The 27422-nt window shown below is 43.2% G+C and overlaps 1 protein-coding gene across 3 annotated transcripts in view; it reads right to left on the bottom strand.

The window, feature by feature from the left end:
• The window catches only part of SGTB (small glutamine rich tetratricopeptide repeat co-chaperone beta), a 127480-nt gene that overhangs the window by 36724 nt on the left and 63334 nt on the right, over nt 1–27422 (bottom strand). The window lies entirely within an intron of this gene.

The following is a 27422-nucleotide window of genomic DNA, read 5'->3' as shown; positions in this document are numbered from 1 at the left end:
ACTTAGCATGTATAAAACCTTAGTTACCAAATAATCTTTATTTCACAGCATTTATACTAAATGCACAAACTTAAATCTTATACCTTAAAGCTTATGGAACCTTGTATGTGAATATGTAATGTGTGAGTATGTGGGGTTTGATGTAAAGACGCTAGTTAATTTGGAGCAGATGCGTGCGCATAAAGCTAATGAACAGCGTTTTCATATAGGATCTTATCCATTCACTAATATGCGATTAGTTACCAGCGCAATTGTGCGTATTAATGTGTGTATGAGAAATGGTGCACTTAGATCTCACTTAAACCAAGTGAACACCTAGCAGTGTGGAATGCTGAGCCTTATAGTTCCACACGCCCCCTCTCTCAGCAGCCCCCACCCTTCCCAGGCTCAAAAGTAAAGTCCTTTGTTCTCCCAGACTCTTGTGTAGATGCTAATTAGCCCAGCTACAAGACCCAAACCTAAGAAAACACTCTTGGCTTTGAAGGTATTTTATTGCAGGAAGCCTGCTAATGTTTTAAGGTGTGTATTCGAGCAGGGCCACCTGGAGTGAGAGCAGACATTATATTCAGGAAGCTTGTCTACACAGGCTAGTTGTCACGTGGCCATTTGCTCTGTTTAGCTAATGCAATATATCCTTTAGGGGAATAATAATAATATACACTTTATCCAGAGCACCCAAACTACGTAAAGTCATGAAATGGGCTTTTGGTGAATCGCCGTCACTTATGGCGATGGTCACAGATGCAATCGCATGATGCTAATAGTATTATCGCCACATGTACTAAAGTGTGAGTTTATCTAAAATGGCGCTTAGGCGGCCATTCGCAAAATGGCGTCTTGCGGCCAGTCGCAAGATGGTGTCGCTGCGATTCAATTTTAAACTGATCTTCTCTCAGCCAATAATCCAGCTTCGACAGTCCACCCTTTGATAGCGAACAACATGCTATCACAATCTGCTATTACAATTTAATTTAGGCTTACATTTACATATTATTTAGTGTTATTATGGGATGGCACAAGGTGGTTCTTAATCCATCAATAATGTGTCTCTGAGTGGGGACATAAAACTACTATTATACGCACACCGCGGATCTTGGAAGATCATGTGAAAGGTGTGGGGATGCACCAGTCTTATAAAAGCAGTCTTGAAGGGGAATTTAGACTTTACATTATCTGAGGTGTTTTAAAAATAACATTTCAATAATACATTTAATGCATGTCTAAATATAATACATTAAATGATGGTATTTCCTAGTTCAGGGTTGTAATGCAGTTCTGTATTTACCTCGGTATTCATACTGGCCACCATCATAATTTCGTTCTTTCGTTTTACTCTATTTTTACATTTTCCACACTTCAACACAATAGGAACACACCGGACACATATGCCAATTATTATGATGACAATCAGTATAAGGATCAAGAATTTGCCTATGCTGGCGATCACTTCCTGGACCCATTCCCCTAGACCTGAGAACCATTTCACTGGGTCCAGACATGAAACCCATCCTTCTATCTTCTCCCCTACTTCAGCCACTGAAGCATTATGGTTCTTACGAAACTCCCATTTTAGCTGCAGAATTTCATCCATCTTTCAGTCTATCACCTCCTTGGGGTCGCTGGTATCATTGGTGACATAGGTGCAACATTTTACTCCAAATTGGGTGGCTAACGTAACGCAATACCCTCCAGTAACAGCAGTTAAATAATTCAACACTAGCCTGTGTTGCACCAGTTCTTTCTTATATGCTTGCAATTCTCTCCCTGTATACCTGAATGTGTCATCGTACAGCTCGGTAATATTATCTATCAATTTAGCAAATTCCTGAATATGTCTAAAATTTAGTGTTCCCCGAGCGATCCTGGTGGGATCCAGTGCTACTAAAATTTGAAAGCCAGTTGTCTCACTAATTAACTGAGTGGCTTTATGCACGTCACCAGGTATCATATTTCTTTTGCCTCTGTGTTCATATTGCGTGTGAAGGTATGGTGATGGTATGTTTTTATGTATACCAAGCATTTCAACATGTGTGAGGGTCATAACTTCTGGGACTACTCTTCCCAGGTAAAACAATAACAGTACTAAGATTGGTCAGACACTCCCCTGATTGGCATTGCACTCCTCCTGACTCCACTCCATCAGCACTGCCATCAGCTCCCATCTCCTCAATCGGTCCCCCGTCACAGAAACTGGATATCCCTGAACCGACCAGGATGATGAACACTCTAAAAGAGAATATGAAAATGAACACAGCAGGCCCGTCCATTGTCACAACAAGACCTGCAAATTTCTCTCAGTTCAGATATCTCACTATGACCTTTTCAATCCTCCCGGGAACAAGCTCGCGAGCGACAGGTCAACGCTATCAGCCTTGTCTCCGACTTGTTTCTCCACGGTTGATTGACCTTTTTGCAGTGAGTGGAATGGACTCAGGTATCTCTCTCGGCCACCTTCAAAGATGTAGTCCTTGTCAGCAGCACCTGGTACGGACCTTCCCACCGATCAGTCAAACAACCTGAACGCAAGAAATTTCTGATCATAACATTCTCCTGGTTCAACATCATGACAGTTAGTTTCAGGCATATCATTAGACAACAATTTCAGTTTCTGCTGCTGTTGCTTTAACTGCTTACTCATTGATATAAGATACTTTACAGTTACCTCGTTGTTACCCTTCAAGTCTTCCTGTGGACTTATAATCAAATGAGGTTGTCTACCGAATAGTATTTCAAATGGGGACAGATTTAGAGGGGGTCTAGGAGTGGTCCTTATGCTATGTAGGACCAAAGGTAACGCTTCTGGCCATCCTAGTCCAGTCTCTGCCATAATTTTACTTAACTTATTTTAATAGTCCCGTTCATCCTCTCTACCTTGGCACTGGCTTGCGGTCGGTAGGGGGTATGAAGTCGACTATTAATACCCATCAGCTTACACATATTTTGAAAAACATCACCTGTGAAATGAGTACCCCTGTCACTCTCGATGATTTTAGGGATACCGTACCTGCATAGAAATTCCTGAACTATTTTCTTGGCAGTAAATGCAGCAGTATTAGTGGCCGCTGGGTAGTACGTAAGTGCACACGAATACATACTTAAGATTCCTGCAGGGTGGTAACTGGATGAAATCAATTTGTATCACTTGGAAAGGTCCATCAGTCGGTGGAATGTGGGACGGTTCGGTAGGGATCGCTTTCCCTATGTTCTTCCTCAAGCAGGTCAGACAGGACATTGCTATCTTTTCTGCTTGTGAAGAAAAACCTGGTGCGCACCAGTATGCCCTCACCAACTTGCACATACCTTGTTTTCCCAGATGAGTCAGACCATGTGCTACCTCAGCCAGGCTGGGGTAATATGCCTTGGGGGCTACTGGTTTACCTTGTCCGTCCCTCCAGAGCCCGGAGGACTCTTGCCCACATCCCTTGGACTTCCAAATGGATTTTTCCTAAATTGAACACAAAGTTTGCATCTCAATTAATTTCAGCATATCAATTGTTTTGAAAGACATACTTTTTTCAGTTGGAGAAAACATTTTTAACCCTGCTGCCCATTTTGCAGCTTCATCGACTCTGTTGTTGCCCAGTGACACCGGATCATCCTCACATGTATGGGCTTTACATTTAATTACTGCCACCGCTTTGGGCAGTTGGATTGCTTCTAAGAGATGTTTTATGTGTCTGGAATGTGCAACTGGTGTGCCTGCTGCTGTCATAAAATTTCTCAGACGCCATAGAGCCCCAAAATCTTGCACCACCCCGAACGCTTACCTTGAGTCAGTGTAAATGTTAGCAGATTTGCCTGCTGCCAGTTCACACGCTCTAGTTAGTGCTACTAACTCTGCCACTTGGGCTGAGTGAGGAGGACCAAGAGGTTTTGCTTCTATGATGTCTGTGTCATTTACAACAGCATAACCTGTACATAACTCACCTGTGTCTGTTTGTCTATGACAACTCCCATCCGTGTAAAAAGTCACATCTACATTCTCTAAAGGTGTGTCATGTATGTCAGGTCTAGCAGTAAAGGTCTGATTCAGATATTTCATACAATCGTGCGTATCATTATGTCCGCTGAACTCACCTCCCGCCAGCAACTCGCCTCTTTCCACACTTTGTACATCATGTTGTACATATGGTAAATACGTTGCTGGATTCAGCGTGCTGCAACGTTTAACAGTGATGTTTGGTGGTGCAATTAGAGCTAGTTCCCATTTGGTAAATCTAGCCGAAGAGACGTGTCTAGTTTGAGCTGAGTTCAACAGAGCAGATACAGCATGAGGAGTGTATACAATCATATCATGACCCAGTACTACGTCCTCACTTTTACTCACCAATAGAGCGGTAGCTGCTACACTACTCAAACAATTGGGGAGTGATCTTGCTACAGTGTCCAATTGGGCACTGTAGTACACTATGGGCCTACTGGCATCACCATGTTTTTGTGTAAGGACACCTGCAGCACAACCATCGGCTTCCGTACAATACAAATCAAAAGGTTTTTCATAGTCAGGTATTCCCAATGCAGGAGCTTTTGTCAGACTATCCTTAAGATTAAGGAAAGCCTGCTCTGACTCCTCTGTGTGTATGACACGATCGGGCTTTGAGGAAGAGACTAATTCCTGTAAAGGCAAGGCCAAAATAGAAAAACCTGGGATCCACATTCTACAGTATTTCCACACATTCCCAAGAAGGTACGAATTTTCTGTTGATTCTGCGGCAGTGTCATGTTTTGTATGCCTGGATTCTATCATTCGTAAGATGTCGTAACCCCTGGGTTAGGCAGTGTCCCAAATATTTTACTCTGGATTGGAACGGCTGTAGTTTGTCCTTAGCCACCTTGTGTCCTGTATGCGAGAGATGAAGTAACAAAAGTTTAGTATCATTCAAACATGACATAAACGAGTCAGAACATAGCAATAAATCGTCCACATATTGAATTAGAACAGATCCATTGGCAGGTTGAAAATATTGTAAACAGTCGTGCAATGCCTGGGATAAGATACTGGGGCTGTCTATGAAACCTTGGGGTAACCGTGTCCATGTATATTGTACACCTATGTATGTAAATGCAAATAGATACTGACAGTCAGGGTGGAGAGGCACAGAGAAGAAAGCAGAACAGAGGTCAATGACAGTGAAATGGGTTGCATTTGGTGGGATCTGCATCAGAATGACAGCTGGATTTGGCACTACAGGGAATAGGCTCTCTACCACCTTATTAACACCTCTAAGGTCTTGTACCAGCCTATAACCCCTCCCACCACTCTTTTTCACTGGAAAGATGGGACTGTTGGCTACACTAGCTGTACGAACTAAAATTCCCTGTTGCAATAATCGCTCAATTATTGGAAAAACCCCTAACTCTACCTCCTGTTTTAGTGGGTACTGGGGAATTTTTGGAGCTTGCCTACCGCTTTTTAAATTTACCATTACAGGGCTTACGTTTGCCATTAATCCAGTGTCCTGTCCATCCTTAGTCCAAAGGGAATCTGGAATTTGGGACAACATTTCATCTACCTGTGATGGATTTTCATTTAAACTTGTAGAGTGATACATTATCCTTTGGGGAGTGTCCAACAAATCTCTACCCAGCAGGTTAGTAGGAGTCGCAGCAGCCAGAAGGAAAGAATGCCTAGTATGCAACGGCCCAATAGCAACCTCTGTGGACTTTGTTAAAGTATAATGTTCCACATTACCTGTTACATCCATTGTTGGTACTGTCTCGTTGGTCACCTGTAAATTAACGGGAGATTTCATCACTGACCTGGTCGCCCCTGGTCTACAAGAAAAGGATATTCAGTACCAGCTACATCAACCATCATGACCGGTTCTTCCCTAGTACTTCCCGTTAACCTGACTATCTGTAGTCTACAGGTATGACCTGAACCCTAGCGTTGGCTACCATTCTCCAATAAAGCATTTACGGACACAATTGGAGCAGGTGCCTGCTGGACATTTGCTGGTCTCTGTGCATATCCCTTATGGGGATGTCCAGGTCTTCCCAGATTTGAGGTTCCTACTCTTTTTACTGTACAGTTTCTTAAGTGTCCTGTTTGTTTACAATTAAAACATGTTCGTGGATCGGGTGAAGACATGTGTTGTTGTGAGGTTTGAGCAGAGGGTAAAGGTGGTGGATATGGGTAAGGATAGGGAGGGTAAGGGTATTGTGGGGGATATGAGGTTTGTGAGTAGTATGGGACCTGTGGTTGTATAGGGTTTGTGGAATAGAGCTGTGATTGTTGTTGCGTGGGGTTAGTGAGGGCTTATAACTGTTCAGGTGTAAGTGTGTGTGCAGGTGCGAGTGTGTCCGTTGGCTGTGATGTTACCGTCATTCCCTCCAGAGCTTGGATACTGACAGCCATTAGATTTTCGCTCTGGGTCTCTCTCGTCTTTGAGATGTTTTTATCATGTTCTATGGCGGATTCTATGACTGTATCTATTGTGACTCCCCTCCAGCCAGGTTGTGAGGTCTGAACCAGAGTCTTTAAATTCTCTTTAAGACCGTCCATGAGTACCGTGACTATCATTCCCCTGTGGTGAGTGCAATCTTTAATATCTTCTAACCCAGTGTACTGGGCGATAGCCTGCAGAGCCCGATCGCAATAATCTTCTGCAGATTCACTCTCCTTTTGCTTAATGGTGAAAATTTTGTTCCAATTAACTACTACTGGAAAATATACACCCAATTGAGTTACAATGCGGGAAATGTTACCTTGGTTTACTTGGTCTGTTAAGGGAACGTCACCATCCAATACACAATCCGTGATAAATTTTGTCACGTCGGTATTGCGTGGTAGATAGGCCCTTAACACCACACGCCAATCTTTATTAGTTGGCTCATGTGAACTACCCAAATTTCTCTAAAATCTTTGACATTTGGCTAGTTCCTTTTTGGGATCGGGGATATCATTTATGATGGAATTTAGTTCTGCTCTTGTCCAAGGACAATGCATTACCACTTCCCTCGTGGGCACTACACCGTTCGCATCTGCATTTCCATTCGGAACAGTTATTGTCTGAATGGGATGCAGACCGGCAGCGCTGCTACCTTTGACCTTGTTACCTGGCTGGGGGTTTAATCTGTTGCTGCTACGTATGGTATTAACAACTTCCTCTACGGGTGCAGAGGGTGTTAGCACTTCCCTTGCTGTTACCGACGGAGATGGCGGCACCACTCGTGATTGTGGTGATGCAGCATCTATCATTTGCACAGCATGGGAAATGGCAGACATTACAATAGGCTCATCATCCACATCATGAACATTTTCTTTATGGTTGCTTGTTACATTTTTATGGGTTCTTTTGGTAACTGTACTTGCACCTCCATCCACATAAGGTGGGGCAGGTGAGCGTGAACTGCTGGCAATACTCTCCACAACGCTACCTTGCCACACGTGCGTGCCACTTTGCGGCTCGCCCGTATTGCAATTTAGCGTCACGGATGTATTCTCTGTCAATGCGCTAGCAACACTAGTTTGCGTCACTTGCACATATTTTTAAGCCACGCAACCTCTTCATGCTGCCACAATTTTAAACATTCATAATATTTGACCTTTTTCTCTCGGGAGCGCATCAGACTGATGTGATCCCGGACATTATCTAGTACATTTTTATCAAAACTACCAATTCTGGGAAACGGTCTAACACTCTTCATCGTCATTTTAAACCATACATCACAATACCTTATCGCATAAGTACCGTACTTAGTATGCATAATACGACGGGCCGATCCAATCGGCGCTTTCATTAGCAGCACATCATTGTCTAACATCTCTACTGTTTGCATGGCTCCCATTCTGAGACAACTCCTATGCTTTTCAATAAAGATTTACACTGGTGAAAGACAATCAAGATACTTTCACTTACCTGTAGACGATTTAAACGGCAGCGCCCACACACCTGGATAAGATTTAAATAGGCAACTTCCACACCTGGATAAGATTTAAATAGGCAACTTCCACACCTGGATAAGATTTAAATAGGCAACTTCCACACCTTCTCTACAACAAAGACAACATGTACACCTGCTACTGTGTATAGAACGGTAAGCTGCTTACCGAGCGACTAGCACTTAGCCCTTAAAGGTCATACGGTACCTCTAACTGTATTGAACAAGTTACCCCTACCAACAAATACTCACTGTTACACACTTTTTCCTGCGCAGAAAAATACACGTTAACCCAGATATTGACAACAATTGAAAAATGTAAACCTCAACGGCTTTGTTTAAACACCGTGGCAGCACAACCGAATATACGTATACGCTATGGTGCAGTCGCATACACAATAATCCAACTACCACACAACCGTATGACAACTTTTTAGCTGCATACGCAAAAGTGCGTCTTTGCTGTGCGCAAAACTGCGACTCAGCCGTGTACTCAATACTGCGGCACCCCTTTAAACGTTAGGTTCTATCAACAAAGGAAAACACTTTTTCCTCTCTTGTCCCTGGATTCTAGTCAGCTTCCTTGGCTCACACAGAAACGGATAGCGATCTTTCAGCACCAAGCGGTTGCAGGTAAACCCTGTATGTGGCCACTCCACCCTTTGCTGAAATATCGATAACCGTATGTACCGTGTGAGTAGGTAAGTGACTTCACTACTAGCCCCCAACTAACGATACTGGATTAGAACCTCTATACACTCCTTCCTATACCTTCTAATATCCTGCCTATACCTTCTAAGGATGATGCTAATTTGCGTACGCAGTTTATACAGTAAATAAAGACTCCAGACTTGGAACGTGTGGTTCCGAAGCACAAAGTATTATTCAAGTAAAAGTACAGTCAGTTACACGCTATTGATCCATACACAATTTGGCGCAAAGGAATTATACAGACCCAAGTACAGTATACATACGCAGCGCTTCTGGACCGGATGTTAGGCATCAGCAAGAAACCCTTCGTCAATCAGCATTCAGCACGAAGACTAAGACCCAGTGTTGGAGCACACATATTTATACCCCCCAGAAATAGACAGCAAAATAGAGAAGTTTGTTGCTGATGCCATTGGTCCTCACGGGGGATGCATCTGTTACAGAGCATTTAACAGGCTAATTTAAATAGACACAACCCAGCCTCCAACAACTGAGGGTCTCTGGTTTCCCGCCCCATGCAACATTCTAACAGTTGTTCATATAATATACATTTTGTTGCTTGAAGTCTCTGCGGTCCATAAGTTGAGAATGCATGATGCGATCTCCACACCGATAATACCGGAATTCTGTTGAAAGAGTACGCTCCACACAAAACCAAACACGGCTTACTTAGCATGTATAAAACCTTAGTTACCAAATAATCTTTATTTCACAGCATTTATACTAAATGCACAAACTTAAATCTTATACCTTAAAGCTTATGGAACCTTGTATGTGAATATGTAATGTGTGAGTATGTGGGGTTTGATGTAAAGACGCTAGTTAATTTGGAGCAGATGCGTGCGCATAAAGCTAATGAACAGCGTTTTCATATAGGATCTTATCCATTCACTAATATGCGATTAGTTACCAGCGCAATTGTGCGTATTAATGTGTGTATGAGAAATGGTGCACTTAGATCTCACTTAAACCAAGTGAACACCTAGCAGTGTGGAATGCTGAGCCTTATAGTTCCACACGCCCCCTCTCTCAGCAGCCCCAACCCTTCCCAGGCTCAAAAGTAAAGTCCTTTGTTCTCCCAGACTCTTGTGTAGATGCTAATTAGCCCAGCTACAAGACCCAAACCTAAGAGAACACTCTTGGCTTTGAAGGTATTTTATTGCAGGAAGCCTGCTAATGTAAGGTGTGTATTCGAGCAGGGCCACCTGGAGTGAGAGCAGACGTTATATTCAGGAAGCTTGTCTACACATGCTAGTTGTCACATAGCCATTTGCTCTGTTTAGCTAATGCAATATATCCTTTACGGGAATTATATTAATATACACTTTATCCAGAGCACCCAAACTACGTAAAGTCATAAAATGGGCTTTTGGTGAATTGCCGTAACTTATGGCGATGGTCACAGATGCAATCGCATGATGCTAATAGTATTATCGCCACATGTACTAAAGTGTGAGTTTATCTAAAATGGCGCTTAGGCGGCCATTCGCAAAATGGCGTCTTGCAGCCAGTCGCAAGATGGTGTCGCTGCGATTCAATTTTAAACTGATCTTGTCTCCAATAATCCAGCTTCGACAAGGGACAGAGGGGGTCAACACTTTTGGAAATTCAACCAGTTCTGGTTATCATGCATGGGTTCAGGTGCAGAGTTGGAGGCGGAGTGGAAATAATTTTTTGAATTGAACAGTGGCACTGAATCTGTTGCAGTTATATGGGACGCCTTTAAGTCATTTTTAAGAGGTTCTTTGATTCGAAGGGTGGCTGGGTTGAAGTCTTTCTATAAAAAATCTGAAATGGATCTGGAGGCTTCTTGTAAATCTTTGGAGTTAGCCTATATCGCTAACGGGTCAGAATTAAATAAAACAGCATGGTGGGATGCCCAAAAATTATGGAAGGATTGTTTGAAGGACAAGGCACAATACAAGATTCTGTTTAATTCACATGTGCAATATGCATCAGGTGATAGACCCAGTTCATATCTAGCTAACTTGGCTCGTATCAAACAAAAGTCATCCAATACAGTGGTAAAATTAGTTGGGTCAGACAATGTTGAATATGTGCGTACCCCAGATATTGTGGGGCAATTCGTTAAATATTACCATGACCTATACAAATCTAGGCTGGTCTATACCCAACTGGAGGTGCGTGAATATTTGTCTACTGTATTACTCCCGACACTCTCCTCGGAGGCAAGGGTCTCTCTTGATTCTCCACTGTCACAAGAGGAAATAGAGGTGGCCCTAAACTCGTTTCCAAATGGTAAAGTCCCTGGCTTAGATGGGATCCCCCTTGAGGTTTACAAAAAACATATTTGTTCCTCAATTACTAGAGCTCTTTAATCAAATTTACATAAACAATACACTGCCAGATTCTATGTCTGAGGCACTGATAATTGTCTTACCCACTAGGACTGACTCATATAGACCTATAGCATTACTCCCTACAGCTGTAAAAATACTGGCAAAAATACTGGCCTCCAGGATTAACCGGGTCATAACCCAACTGATTCATCCTGATCAGACAGGCTTTATGCCCGGTAAGACCACGGCAGTAAATCTACGGCAGTTATTCACACACTTACAGATAAAACGTGGGGATCCACAAACCTTCATTATTGTGTCATTGGATGCTGCTAAGGCGTTCGATTTGATTGAGTGGATATTTCTTTGGGAGAACATGGAACGTTTTGGTATTGGCCCGGGATAGATTAAGTAGGTAAAGCTGTTATATACGGATCCTGTGGCGAGAGTGTCAGTGAACGGATTTATTTCCACCTCATTTTCACTCCATAGGGGAACAAGGCAGGGATGTCCCGTCACCCATTCTCTTTGCTATGGCCATTGAGCCCTTAGCTTGCATGATTAGAGCTCATTCTGACATTCACGGGTTTCAGCTAGGATCAAGGGTAGATAAGATTGCGCTGTATGCGGCTGACATACTATTATTTATCACGCAATATGTTACCTCTATGCCTAAGGCTCTTGAGGTTATTGATTTATTTGGGAAATACTCCGGTTTATTGATTAACTGGGATAAATCATGTATCCTACCCTTCAGGGGGACTTGTCCCATTGATCCTATTATTATTCTTCCTCTAAAATGGGTGAACTCATTTCAATATTTAGGAATATGGATCTTCAATATCCCTCAACAATATATGCCATTGAATATGTTGCCATAAATTGAATATCTTAAGTCTCGTGTCCCAATTTGGAGTAAACTGCCACTAACTTTAACGGGAAGAGTAAATCTTGTTAAAATGGTTCTCCAACCTAAAATCCTGTACACTCTATCATTCTCCGGTGTATATCCCTCAGTATTTTTTTTAAACAGATTGATTGCCTTTTATCTTCACTAATCTGGGCCAATAAAAGGGTCAGGATCAAATTGGATACTTTAACTAGACCTCGTGATTTTGGATGCTTAGCATTACCCCTTTTTACATTTTATTATTTAGCTGCACAATTAACACATATATGGGAATGGATTAATGATCAAACAGATAATTCCTTACCCACCCTGGTCATGGCTCATTCCAAGACAGGTTTATCACCATTGCGGCTAATATTGAGTGACAATATACGTATAGTTAATATGCCCATAATCAGGCAGACCATCACAATTTGGAGACTGCTCTCACGTCTATTACAAGCAGAGGGCATAGATCCAGATACTCCTCTTGCTCATGCTAATTGCTTTAGGGAGCTCTCTGCCCTTCAGGTCGGAGAAGCCTGGAGTCAGTGGGGTGTAGTGTCTGTTGGACAGATAATTCAGGCAGAAACTCTAAAATCCTTCCATCAACTGCGGCTAGAGTTTGACGTCCCTAACCATTTCTTCTAAAGATATCTTCAGCTTAGACATGCTATCAATGCCCAGTTTTCTGATGTTCCTCTGTCTTTACAGGAGTCTCCCATTAAAACCTTTTTGCAATCTGCTAGTTCTAGTCGCTTAATATCTACGATATACTCTAATTTATTGAACAAGCATCATAAATCTGATTTATTATCGTTGAAACAGCAATGGGAAAATTACATTGGGGTAATGGAGGAGGATGAGTGGAGAGTGGCTCTTGCCAGTCCTCGCATCGCCACCTCGTCTGTTAAATATCAGCAGATACACTATTTCATAATACATAGAGTATATATGACACCCGTTCGTTTACTGAGAATAGGGGGCAGGACGGACTCAAAGTGTCCTAAATCTAAGTCAGCAGAGGGGAACTTTTGGCATTTATTATGGTCATGTCCCTTGGTAAATTCCTTTTGGCAAGGGATATCCCGTGTTATTGTCTCTATGGGTATACCCCAGGCGTGTTTAACTATTAATTTATGGCGATTATAAATAACACGTGGGCTAGTAGTAGTGACGGGAGGTTGGTATAACGTAGACCATTTACGGAGGCTGATCAGTGTACTGCTTGGTAAAAAAATACAGTAGGCAAGAGGTGGTAGCAGGACTAAGGGGCCTATTCATCATACCTAAACTTTCCCTGGAGGTAATTAGGTTTAGAACTCACATGGAGTTCTACCAAATTACCAGAGGAATTCATCATTCCTCCCTATAACTATCTATTCCGTAAAGCTGTCATTTTTGCGATGACAGCTTTTCAGGAAATAGATAGTTTTCCCTCTCTACACTAACTTACCGCAGCTGTAATCAGTGCTGCGCATGCGCCGTTACATCCGTAATAGCAGCGCATGCACAGCACTGCCTATAGCTGCGGTAATTTTGTGTGTTCCCCCCCATCCCCCTCTGCTCACCTACCTACCTGCTGTCCTCTTAGCATTCCTTATTACTTTCAACAAGTGTGTAGGCAGTGATGGGCAAAAATCATCCCCAGGATTGCATGCAGCCCTCTGAGCGTTCACTTGCAGCCGCAGCTCCTTCCTGCATTGTCATATTTATATATGACGTCATCTCCAAGCGCCACTGAAGCCGGACCAATCAACCGGCATGCGGCATGATCCAGGTCATCGTGACCCAGAGCGTGACGTTCACACTGCAAGGTTTCACAGGTTACTCCCGTGTTAAGCCCTGCAATTTACCTGGGTTGGATTGCAGGGTCACTCGATCCGGGATCCAACCCTCACCCCTTTTACACCAAGGAGATACCCGGGTTAACCCAGCAATAACCCGGGTTTTAGCTCCAGTGTAAAAGGGATATCACTGAGATTTATATACCTTGTCCACCAAAATCCCAGATCCGAATCCAAACCAGGTCAGACCCAGCATAGATCTGGATCTCCCCATGCTGTAAATGGGGCCCGGGTTGTCCGACCTGGGTTACCCGTTTACACGGTCCCTTTACCCGGGTCCTTACTGGGTTGGATTCTCGGGTCACTAGACACGGGTTATTTTTTTGGGACCCTTTTCCAGTGAGCCGCGATCTGGGTTGATGCTGCAGTGGAAAAAAAAAGAGTAATGTGCAGCCCTTTTATATGTTTACGTTTACAGGACTGCTCATTGCGGCTCCTGAGTGTTATCAAGTTGCCAGTCACTGTTATAGGAAGAGGTAATTAACCAACAATAAGCAAAAGAATAAAATACAGTAACCCATAGCTACAAGTTGCATTGGGTCAACCAAACGCATTGCTGATTGCTTGTTATGGCGTACTGAACATTGGAACCACTTTAGCAAATCACTTTCTGATTATGCTATGCATTCCATACAATGATAAATAGGCTAGCAATATTTCTGCAATCCCCCCTGCTTTCTATCCATGGTCACAGAAAAGGTCATGTTAATCTTGATCGCATACAGGTACATATCATATTTTGCTATGATTTGGCATTTACCTGCTGACAGTATATCCCTTTAAATACAAAACTATTTTTGACATCTCAAGATTTCTCTAGAGGTTGTAAACATGAACCGGGGGCGATCAAGATTAATTAGGCAAACATGATAAAATTCACGATTTGATTGTATGAATTAAACCATGAGAGCTTCTAGAACAATTGCTTTTTCAAATTGACTCCTAATTCATATATGTAATAATAACCAGAGTAAAAATGCTCTCGAGATTGTCTCACCGATGTCAGTCTGCCTGATAACCTGTGAACCCGACCTCTGGACTTGTATTTGGACCCTGCCTCTGTCTCACCCTTGTCTGCCTGTTACAGTGATACCCATGTACCAGATTCCGGACCGACTGACCACGAACTTCATCTTTGCCGATACCTTAATCCAGTTACATCTATTAGACCAAAGAAGAACCAACAATGCTGAACATCTCTTGGGGATCCCAGATGTCAGGCCTGGTGCAACATCTGTCCCAGCACTTATTTCCTATAGAAGGCCAAAAATGGGGACTTTCAGTTGGTGTTTTCCAGACTTAGATGTTTCTTCATAAAACATGACCGGGGTCAAATTTTCTACAAAGGAACCATGCAATTGTGTTATATTACATAAATAATACTATAATTTCCCTATATAATAAATCTGTCCTCTAGGACTGAAACTCACAGATATTTTCTGTGTTTTCTTAATAACTCTGGCAAGTATATATCATGTATGTAGTGTGTGCCGGGGGTGTGTGTGCAAGCCCAGCGACAGGGGGGCAAAGGGGACACCTGTACCAGGCCCCGAGGGTCAGGGGGGTCCCGACAGAGGCGTAACTAGGGTATGAGGTGCCCAGGGCAAGATGATAAATGGCACCCCCCAACTGTGTGCGGCAAAAATGGGCATGGCCACATGCCACAAAGAGTGCGGCCACTGGAAAATGGGGGTGTGTTAACATGACACCACCATTTCTCGTCACTCTGGGAACATTCCTTTCCATTCCAGTTTGAATCCCAGGTATGAATGTATTTTAGATTATGGAGAATGTCAAGTAGCTTGATATAGCTATAATTCACAGTCTTCCCTCGTAATAGCAGATGGCTCATTGGTAAGCTGTCTGACTGCAACTCATGAAGTAACAGGTTCAATTCCCAACTATGGGCCGTATTCAATTAGAAGCGAAAAGCTGAGACTTGCGAAAAAGTATTCATATCTATCTGCTTTTCGCATATGCGGAAAGTCAATGCACAGTAATAGGCGAAAAAGATTCGCCTCTGAATTGGTGGAGAAACAATTTTGTTTGGGGGTGCAAAGTTGGGAAACCACTCAGAACCCTTGGGACAGGCCCCCAATGGACAACTACATAAAAAAAAACTTAAGAACACCCCCAAAAAATTACTTTTAATTTGGGGGCAAAAAAGTGCACAGTGGGGGGGGACAAGTTCGCAAACTACTGATATAAGGTTCACTACGAAGTTTTTTTTTAAGGAATTTTTTGACGCAGTTGTCCATTGGGAGCCTGTCCCAAGGGTTCTGGGGATTGCAGGTACATTTTTGGGGGTGTAATTTCACTGTATTTAAAAGTTCACTTTACAGACATTAGAAGATGCTTGCACCCATTTTCAGGTACCCCAAATTTGACAGGAGTACTTATTTTCACCAAAAAACACTGCTTTATGCCATTCTTCACCACTTGTGCAAAGACGCTAATTAGTGGCAATTGTGCGAACTTAAGTACCCCAAACAGTTTTACTAGGGCTAATCGGGCACTACTACATTGATCCCCAATGTTTCTGCAGCATATTGGGGGGTTCAGGCTGATTTCCCCGATTCTGACACCACTTTTCGCCTGTTCTGACTTCACGTGTCTCCGTTTTTGCATCTTTTGAAATTGAATACGACGAATAGCGGGGGCGCGCACGATAAGTTTCTGCGCTAAAATACCCGATGAACCCGAAAAGTCCGGCAGGCGAAACTTTAACGCGGGTACGAAGCTAATTGAATACCGCCCTATGACTGAAATATGAATATGACTGAAGGGAGGAGATGTGATCAGACGCAGAGAGGAGATATCGGGACTCACAGAGCAGGAAGCTACATTGCCGAGGGAAGTTTCTTCTATAACGGGACTTCCAAGTACGCTGCCCCCTCTTCCGGGCCTGCCACGGTGCCCAGGGCACGTGCTTTCCTCGTCTCACCCCTGGGCCCGAGCATCATGGACAGATAAAACGGGGCCGCAGCACATATTAATATTTTTTAAACTGCTTGCTGCGCCTGTAGACATGAATTTTTTCGCTATGACAGGCTGCAGTCGTCCAGTAGAAGCCCCACCCACTGACACCCTTCCTCCCCCCAAGTAAAACACCGGCAGTCACACTGTGACATGCAGGGGGCGGTGTTTACCCTCCTGGGCCCGCATCCCCCTGCACCCAGCTCCAGCACCGCCACTAATCAGTTGTCACCCCTCCTGCTTCTCTCCTCGGCTTCCTCCCGTTATTCCCCTTAGTGCATCTGACAGTGTGCCACTACTCCCCCTCACTGCACCCCCAACCTCCTCTTCTCCTCTCGTGACACCCCTGACTAGTGGCATAACTGGGGTCCTCGGGAGCCCAGGGCATGTTTTAGATGAGCGCCCCCCACATCAGAAGAAAAGCGTAGTTTGCGCGCCGTTAGGCGCCCGTAAAAAAAATGGGCGTGTCACATACCGGAACGGCCGTGGCTACTGAAAATGGGGCGTGCCAACATGAAACGCCACCCATTGCTTATCACTCTGGGTACATTCCTTTCTATTCCATATGCACCTTACCTATATGGTGGTTTCTTACAATGCCAAACCTACAACAGCGGTTCAACCAGACTCGTGCCCCCTCTGTAACTTTCTCCTCCCTGCGTCTTTCAGCCACACCATCATCTCACTGTATCGTCTCTTAGCCACACCATCATCTCCCTCCCTGCATCGTCTCAGCACACCATCATCTCCCTCCCTGCGTCATCTCTCAGCCACACCATCACCTCCCTCACGCGTCGCCTCTCAGCACATCATCATCCCCCCGTGTCAACTCTCAGCACACCATCTCCCCCTGCATCGTCTCTCAGCACACAGTCACCTCCCCCCCTGCGTCACTCAGCACACCATTATCTCTCTACTGCGTCGTCTCTCAACACACCATCACCTCCACCTCCTGCGTCGTCTCTCAGACACGCAATAAGCTCTCCCCCGCGTTGTCTCTCAGCAGACAGACACACACTGACACAGATACACACAAACACTGACATTATATGTATATATATATATATATATATATATATATATATATATACATACATATACACACACACTGACACATACACACACACTGACACAAATATATATATATATATATATATATATATACACACACACACACATATATACACAGACTGACACATACACTGACACGCACACGCTGACACATACACACTATACAGACACACGCACTTATTTCACCCAAATGCACCAAGCAGCCCCCACACCCATACCCCCTCCCCCGGCACCATAACACCCCCCGCGGCAATTTAGCCATCCACCCGCCGACACCCAAGCAGTTTAGCCATCCAGCCGCCGACACTCCCCCACGGCAGCTTAGACATCCATCCAAAACACCCCCGCCCAAATAACTCACCTGTGGGAGAGGGAGCGCCTGGGGAGGAAAAACTCACTCCAAGTCCTCACCCGGCACAGACAGCAAGCAGCTCTAGTCCAGGAAAAAAAACTGCCTAGGAGGGGCTGCGCACTTCTGCTGCAGCTCCCCCTACAGGCAGCATCAGGCTAGCAGGCACACTTGCCTGCTTGTTAAAGGAGAGACAGGACACAATAGTGGGAGGGAAGTGGGTGGGAGAGCAGGCGTGTGTGGGTTTGATGCCCTGGCGGCGGTGCCCACCTCTGCAGGGCTTGCCACGGCACCTAGGGTACGAGCCCCGCTAAACCCCCCCTAGTTACGCCACTGGCGCTGACCTCTCTCTCACGGCACACCAGACCTCTCCCCCGAGACACAAAGGGCCTGATTCAGAGTTATACAGTATTGGACAGCTGCAGGGAGGCGGCTGCGTAATACTGTACAACTAATATGCTAATGCAGCAGCAGGTGTCTGGTGTAAATAGAAGCTTCATGACAGCTTCGCAGATCAGAGTGCTGCACCCTAACACGCAGCATCAGATCTTCTGCGACACCATCGTCAATCTGAGTAACACTGAGGTTACTCAGATTACCCCTCGCAGCTCCGTAGCGGAGGCCAGGAGGTCCGCGTTGGAAGACGCTGATCCTCGCCTCGGCGCTCCTAGAAGACGCGCCCCCATTTTCTAGAAAGGAGACCAGCGCCGCCCACTCCCCGCCCCCAAATGGCAGAGTCCTGTCAATCAGGCTGTAGCTTTGAAGCCTGGTGCATGCGCAGCACAGATCCTACGCACGCGACGATCTTTTAACATCGGAGTAGTACGCAAACCATTGGGTTTCTCAACTGCTCTGAATCAGGCCCAAAAATCACAAGGGGTATTTGTTTTTAGAGATCAAAATAAAACTGTTTTAACATTTGTTTCATTATGATTACACTTGTTATGTGAATTTGTTTTAAAATCAGGGCTGGATTAAGGTTTGTGGGGGCCCCTTGGCAACTAACTTTTGATGGTCCCCACCAATAAAAGTGTGAATAATATTCTCTTGCAATGTTATCAAAAAGTATAATGTGTAAATACTCCCAGCATCACCAATGTGATACACACACCGTAGTGCCCCCTGGTCACATTATGCCACACAGAATCCATCCGGCTCTGTTTTACATGTACATTTACTTTTATCTTTTTCTGCTAAATATGGAACATTTCATAAAGTGTCATCACTGCGCAGGGGACAATCTATCTATACATACAGATCTGCCCAGCTACATTGTTGTCCATAGCGCAGCGCATGGTGCGAGACGGACTCCCGCGATCAGGGACGCGCATTTGCGTCTCCATAGGATATAATGGGAGATGCACTCCCGCAATCAGGGAAGCGCTTTCGCATCTCTATAGGCTTGAATGGAGACGCACTCCCACAATCAGGGACGCGCGTTCGCATCTCTATGGGTTTGAATGGAGATGCACTCCCGCGATTGGGGACGTGCTTTTGCGTCTCCCTAGGATTGAATGAAGATGCACTCCCGCGTTCGGGGACACGCCATAGCGTAGCTTGGCACGAAGCACGATTGCGGGCACGTTTGTGCCACGATCAGCAACAATGATCGCGGGCGAATCTGTAGTATAAAATAATGTCCCTGGATGGCATCTGAATGTGTGTTTGGGCTAATCTCGAGAAGCACTGGACGGATTTTGATGCAGGTGTCACTATTCTATAGAGCATATGTGGAGGAAGGTTTAGGTGTATGACACATTCATGTATGACAAAAGGGAGCCGAGCAGTGATGATTTTAGTGAAGCCAGTCAATGAAAAAACGGATTTGTCTGAGCACTTTCTTGGCTTACGCTGCCTAAACCATTAAAGATATATCACAACGATGGACTTTATTTTATAATATGTAGAGATTAATACATATTATCCGGTTTCTCCAGAAAAACTGATGTAAGTACTGATACAAAATTTCAGTTTTTCCTCTTTTTTTACCGTTCCTTTATCATTTATGTGAAAAACGATTTTTTTATTTCAACAGAGTCCAATTCCCGGTAAGAGCCTGTTTTGGCATGACGCGGGGGGTGATGGTGTGGCTGATAGACGACGCAGTAGGGAGATGATGGTGTGCTGAGTGTTGACGCAGGGGTGGTGGTGATGGTGTGGCTGAGAGTTGACGCAGGGGGGGAGGTGACGGTGTGCTGAGAGACGATGCAGGGGGTGATGGTGTGGAGAAAAGCGAGAACCCGAGACACCCTAAAAACCTTTGGATCAACTTTTCTGTGGAAACACCATAGAAAAAAGGAATGCCAAATTCTGTAATAGATACGAGCAGAGGAAGGCTTTCTTGCAGCAAGAATCGTATGAATCACAGAATTAGTAAACCCTTTGCCTCAAAACAGAAGACTCAAAGATAGATGAGGTAGGTCCTGCACTAGCAGATCCGGCCGAAGAGGAAGTGCGAGCGGAGTATCTATGGAGAGACACATCAGGTCGGTGAACCAATGGCGCCTGGGCCAAGCCGGAGCTTTTAGAATCAACCTGCCGCCCTCTTGTTTGAATTTTCTGAGAATTCATGGTAGAAGAGAGAATGGAGGAGACAGGTAAGCCAACCTGAAATCCCACCCCACTGCCAGCGCATCCACGAAGGCGGCTGAGGGGGTCTCTTGTCCTGGACCCTTACCTGGGGACCTTGTAATTGTGCCATGAGATCCACCTCTGGTAGTCCCCATTTGTCCACTAGGAGCTGGAAGACCTCCAGGTGGAGAGCCCATTCTCCGGCATGTATGTCCTGATGACTGAGGAAGTCTGCTTCCTTGCTGCGGACTCCTGGGATGAATATTGCCTAAATTGCTGGAAGATGTGAAAAAGCCCTGGGTGGGATGGATGTACCATTCCACTTTCTCTCATAATTCTAGAGGCGTTTCTGTTTTGATTCACAAGCGTCTTCATTTTAGTCTTGATACAGTCCAACTTGATCCCATGGGTAGATATGTTTTCCTGAGAGCATTTGTTAATTCTCTGTTTGTGCATATACTTGCGGTCTATATCCCCCCACCATATTCTAATGATGTTTTGGGTAAGGCTGCTGCCTTTATTGCACTCCCTGTTATTTGCTTGGGTGATTTTAACAACGTAATGGATCCATCCCTGGACCATTGGCGAGAGTCCATTTCTTCCCTACCTCCTTCCCCGTCTCCCTTTTCTAAATTGATTGCTGAATTTGGCTGGTTGGATGCCTGGCGTGTCCTTTATCCAGCTGTCTCTGCTTTCTCCTGTCAGTCCTCTACTTATCGTACTTTTTCCCATATTGATATGGTTTTTCTCTCACCTATTGTGGTTCCCAGAGTTTCTGCAGTAATACTCTCCGTTGTGTATTACTGTTGGTTCCTCCCTTTCGAAGGGTGCCCGTTTTTGGAAGCTTAACCCATTCTGGCTGGACTTAATGGGTGCTGGCTCTGAGTTGGAGGCTGCTTGGGTGTCCTATTTTGAAGATAATGCAGCTACTGAGGTTTCTTTCCTTTGGGATTCCTTTAAGGCTTTTTTAAGGGGCACCTTTATTAAGCGTATTGCTAACATTAAACTATATCATAGGCAGCGGGAAATTATTCTGGAAACTGCTTATAGGGTTGCTGAGGCTCGGTACCTCTTGTCCAGAGTGATCTCAGATAGGGAGACTATGCTTCGGGAGTGGTCGGATCACCTGTTTGATAAATCCAAGCGTAAACTGTTGTTTTCGCGTCATAAGCAATATTCACAGGCGGATGTTGGGGGGAGTTATTTAGCCTTTTTGGCAAAAGAGGATGGTGCTTCCAGAACGGTCTCTGGTATCCTTGATTCTTCTGGAACGTCTGCTTCTTCTATAACAGATGTATTTTTGCAATATTACTCCTCTCTTTATGCTACTAGGGTATCATATTCTCCCTCCCAGCTTTGTGCTTATTTAGAGGCAGTCCGTCTGCCCCGTCTCGAGATTGAGGTAGTGAATGTATTAGATGCTCCTTTTACAGAGGAGGAATTGGAGGTTGCTATCTCCTCCTTTCCACACTGAATCTCCCGGAGTTGATGGTGTCCCGATAGAGGTGCATCAGAAATTTAAAAACTTCTTTACTCTTTGAATGCTGGTTGTCTCCCGCCATCCATGTCGGAGGCCTTGGTTGTAGTGCTCCCAAAACCTGGGAAGGACACCCTCTATCCAGACTCTTATAGACCTATTTCCCTTCTTACCAGTGACATTAAAATATTGGCTAAACTGCTGGCTATTCGTCTTAATTCTGTTATTACTTCTATTATACATCTTGACCAGACCGGCTTCATGCCTGGTAAATCTACTACTCAAAATATTAGGCGATTATTTTACCATATGGAAATGTCCCATGGGGATACCTCTGACGCGGTGGTGGTCTCCTTAGATGCAGCCAAGGCCTTCAATTCTGTGAAATGGGAGTATCTATAGGAGGTTTTGTCTAAATTTGGTTTTGGTCCTCGTTTTATTGGCTGGGTCCATCTTTTGTACTCTTCCCCGGCAGCCAGAGTGTCGGTGAATGGTTGCGTCTCCTCTTCTTTTCAACTTGGGCGTGGCACGCACCAGGGGTGCCCTTTATCCCCTGCATTGTTTGCACTGGCTATTGAGCCCCTGGCGTGTCTCATTCGCTCAGATTCCGATATTCCGGGCGTGCGAGTGGGCCATGTAATTGACAAAATAGCTCTTTATGTGGATGATATGCTCCTGTTTCTAGCTGATGGACGTTATTAAGGATTTTGGTTTTCTTTTCGGGGTTGCTGATTAATTGGTCCAAATCTAATATTTTTCCTTTGAATGGCTCCCTGCCTCTATCCCCCTCTCTCTCCTGCCCTTTATAATGGACTCTCTCCTTTCGGTATTTGGGTGTCTCCATTTCACCTATCCCTGCTGACTTTGTAGAATTAAATGTGATACCCATTACCTCAGCTTTTAAACAAAAGATTCATGTGTGGAAGAAACTTCCGCTTACAGTGACAGGTCGTATTAACTTATTTAAGATGTCCATTCAACCTAAATATTTGTATGTTTTACAGCATTCCCCTGTATATATTCCCAAAAAAGTTTTTTCTCATATTGATTCTATTTTATCTTCTTTTGTGAAGGGGGATAAGAGACCACGGATTGCTCTCCGTACACTTTGTAGATCTAAATCTTCAGGTGGACTGGGCCTTTCTAATTTACGTATTTATTACATGGCTTCACAGCTGTCACAATTGGTGCCCTGGTTATCTGCTGGTACTGATACCGCTTTGGCGGGATTTCTTAGTGAAGGAAAGCTGAACACATATACAAAAGAAGATGTACAGAATTGAAATGCGCGACCCAAAAGCAGCTAGTGGAGTAGTGTCAAAAGAGAGGTATCCTTCACCCTCCACCAAAAGAACACAACAAAAACCAAAGTGACACCACTCTTCCAGCGCTAATACATATATATATATACTTGAAACCAATAGTAGGTAGCTCCAAAGTCCTCCAACTTTCATGAATAGTAGATGGTCAGATGACTCTTAGATCCAACATGATCCGTTGAAACAAATGGTTTATGTCCCCATATAAAAAAAGAGGATGTGGCATATAGTGAAGTACAGCTTTAATACATAAAAAACATATAGCACAATAAACAAATGAATGGTTCCTAAATGAACCCGTAGAAATTACTAGCAATAGCAAATAGTGACAGGCAGTAGGTTCTAATTAAATGGAATCCCCCACCAGCCAAAATGGAAACAATTACCAGCTAGATGAAAAAAACTTGCAGTAGTCAGGTCTTTATAAACGGTGAAAGTACCGCGGTCCAGCGTCTGTCCGGAATATGCACTGGATACTAGCCGGCATTCGTCACACGTTCCCTGCAATGTCACAAGTCCTAGAAACAACCAACGCGTTTCAACCCCTTGCCCGGGGTCTTTTTCAAGGTTCGCAGTAATTCCAAAGGAAAGTGAGTCCATTAAATATATCGTGTGTCCTATCAGAACGGTCCGGGCACAGCTGATCTCTATACATAAGGCAACTACAAGTCCCATGATCACTTGCTGTGTCCGGCCAATCACTTCCATCAGCACTAAGCACGTGATTCCTCTCTGTCCGCTTAACAGCCAGGGTGCGTGTTATCCTCTGCTTATAGTAGCGCTACGTCACTTCCTTGTTTGTAACTATAGTAACAGAATGCTTTTGAGAGCAATACTTAATTCACTATTCAGTTTCACATCGCGTGTCTGATAAATCTATGGATTATTTCATATAGATTGCGGTTTGAGGTAATTCGATTCTAAAGTGCTCTGTGCCTATTAATATAAAACAACAATAAAACCATAATTAATATACACAATAAAAAACATTGAAAGTGTTATAAAAACCATTTAACCTCAAAATCTAGGTTTAGCCCTCCTGGTTTGAGAGTACCTAATTCATAATTTTTTTTCATCTCAGCCTTAGCTAGCTGCTTAGGTAAATCCCTCTGCCTCCAATGTCCCTTAATACAAGTTAATCCTAAAAATCTTTTTATAGCCATTGGGCTACAATTATGACACTGCTTAAAGTGATTTGATAAAGCGTGCGTCTCAAGGCCCTTTCTTATGTTACGCAAATGCTCTCCTATTCGTACCTTTAAAGGTCTCGAAGTGCGTCCAACATAGAAAAGGCCACAATCACATTCTACAGCATATATCACATTACTAGTGTTACATGTTATAAATTCCTGAATGGGATGTATCTTTCCATTTATCTCAATAGTTGTTATTTTTGCTGTTCCAATATTCTTAATATGATGACAAGCTATGCACATACCGCACCTATAAAACCCTTTTGATTTAATAGTTGTCATATTTTTAATTCTTGGTAGTGCACTTTTTACAAGAACAGTTTTTAATGAAGGGGCCTTCCTATAAATACATTTAGGTTTTGCAGGGATTAAAGTGCCTATAACCGGATCCTTCTGTAAGATACTCCAATGTTTTTTTAGAGTCTTTTCGATTATCCTATGTTGACAACTGTAGGTTGACACCACTCTTCCAGGTCCCCCTATAAGAATGAAAATAGGTGGAGGGGTAATAGGAGAGATCTCATCAAGTCCCCTGTAACGGTGAATCCATATAAGGATAGACGAAACTGGAAAGAAATAGATTCAAATATACGAACAACAGGTACCTTCAATAGGTTTCAACCATTACAAGATTTAGAAAGTTCAACATCTTTTTTGTCCAAAGGGAGACGCCTACCGCCCCTAAGATAATAACTAAAACAAAAAGGGGTTGTAGGGGAGGTAAGGTGAAACAAAAAATTAAAAGAAAGATCTTACGAAAGAGGAAAAAAATAAAGAAAACAGGGATCATTATTAACACTACGACTCCAAAACTACAAAAAGTAAAATTGTTCAATTTAAGTAAGCATGTTCTTTCAAAAGAACAAACTACGATGTTAGAAAAGGGTTTAAAATATGCCCCAACTATAGCTCTGAATAAGTTCTCCACGTTTGTGGATTTACAAAAATACATAAGAAAGATATCTATTAAAAAATTCTTCTTAAGTAAAGATGTTAACATGATAGAGGAGGAGTTAAGTACTCCTAATACTCCTTTCAAACCTAAGTCTATTTTTTATCCTTCTCACATTAAGGGTAACTTTATAGACACTTTTTTCTCCATGGTTCATGAAGATATAAAAAAACTGGATACAAAAATCTCCAGATACAATTTGTCTTTTAAAGAAAGAAGGGCTCTAAAAGAGTTAAGAGAAATGAAAGAGATTGTTATAAAACCCGCCGATAAAGGCGGCGGGATTGTTATTTTGGATAGAACCATGTATGAGGAGGAAGTTTTTAAACAACTTGATGATACATTGACGTATGAAAGGCTGAAAGTGGATCCCACAGAAGGGATCATAAAGAAACTCCAAGTAATGTTAGATAAATATAAAAATAATGGAGTATTAGAGGAAAAGGAATATAAGTTTCTCCTGATTACTGAACCAACTATACCAGTATTGTATATACTCCCAAAGGTACATAAAGATCCCCTTAACCCTCCGGGGAGACCGATTGTGTCAGGGGTAAATTCAATAACAGCTAATTTGTCAGAATACATTGACTTTTTTTTGCAACCTCTAGTCGCTTTGAACAAATCCCATTTAAAAGATACTAAAGATCTATTAAATATGTTACAATCAATTCAATGGGAGGAGGGGCTTATTATGGTGACAGCGGATGTACGGTCCCTGTACACCATTATAGATCACCGAGAGGGAGTAAGGGCTGTAACGGAGTTTTTAAGACAAAGCACTTTAAAACAAGATTTGCAGGATTTTATTAAGGAAGGAGTACTTTTTATTTTTTCTAATAATTATTTCATTTTTAACGACATTTTTTATGTACAGAAGGTCGGGACTGCGATGGGCACCAGGTTCGCTCCGAGTTATGCTAATTTATTTATGGGCCTATGGGAAAATGAGAAGATTTGGAATCAAAATCCCTATGGAGCGAACCTGGTGTCCTGGTCTAGGTATATAGACGATGTCCTGTTTTTTTGGAAAGGAGGTTGGGAGCTTTTAAATGAATTTTATGATTATCTTAATACTAATCTTAAAAATATTAATTTTACATTCACCTCTAGTGAAAGCACGGTGAATTTTTTAGATATCACTATATTTATTGAAGACGGAGCCATTAATACTATGAATTATACAAAGCCAACAGATTCACAAACTTACATCCAGGCGGATAGCTGCCATCATCAGAACTGGCTTAGTTCAATTCCAGGGAGTCAATTTAGACGTCTTAAGCGTAATTGCACAAAGAAAGATAACTATGAAAAACAATCTAAAGAATTTCAGAATAGATTTTTAGCATGCGGCTATAAGCCAGATCTAATAGAGAAAGTAATGGAAGAGGTTGATGAAATGCCCAGAGATGAGCTTTTAGCGGAGAAATCAAGTAATAAATCTAACCATCAACAAAATACTTTTGACTGGGCATTCATTACAACCTACAGTTGTCAACATAGGATAATCGAAAAGACTCTAAAAAAACATTGGAGTATCTTACAGAAGGATCCGGTTATAGGCACTCTAATCCCTGCAAAACCTAAATGTATTTATAGGAAGGCCCCTTCATTAAAAACTGTTCTTGTAAAAAGTGCACTACCAAGAATTAAAAATATGACAACTATTAAATCAAAAGGGTTTTATAGGTGCGGTATGTGCATAGCTTGTCGTCATATTAAGAATATTGGAACAGCAAAAATAACAACTATTGAGATAAATGGAAAGATACATCCCATTCAGGAATTTATAACATGTAACACTAGTAATGTGATATATGCTGTAGAATGTGATTGTGGCCTTTTCTATGTTGGACGCACTTCGAGACCTTTAAAGGTACGAA

The sequence above is a fragment of the Taudactylus pleione genome, unplaced genomic scaffold, assembly GCF_031769625.1.
Source record: "Taudactylus pleione unplaced genomic scaffold, aTauple2 ptg000345l, whole genome shotgun sequence".
NCBI lineage: Eukaryota > Metazoa > Chordata > Amphibia > Anura > Myobatrachidae > Taudactylus > Taudactylus pleione.
This window is presented reverse-complemented; position numbering and strand designations above follow the sequence as displayed.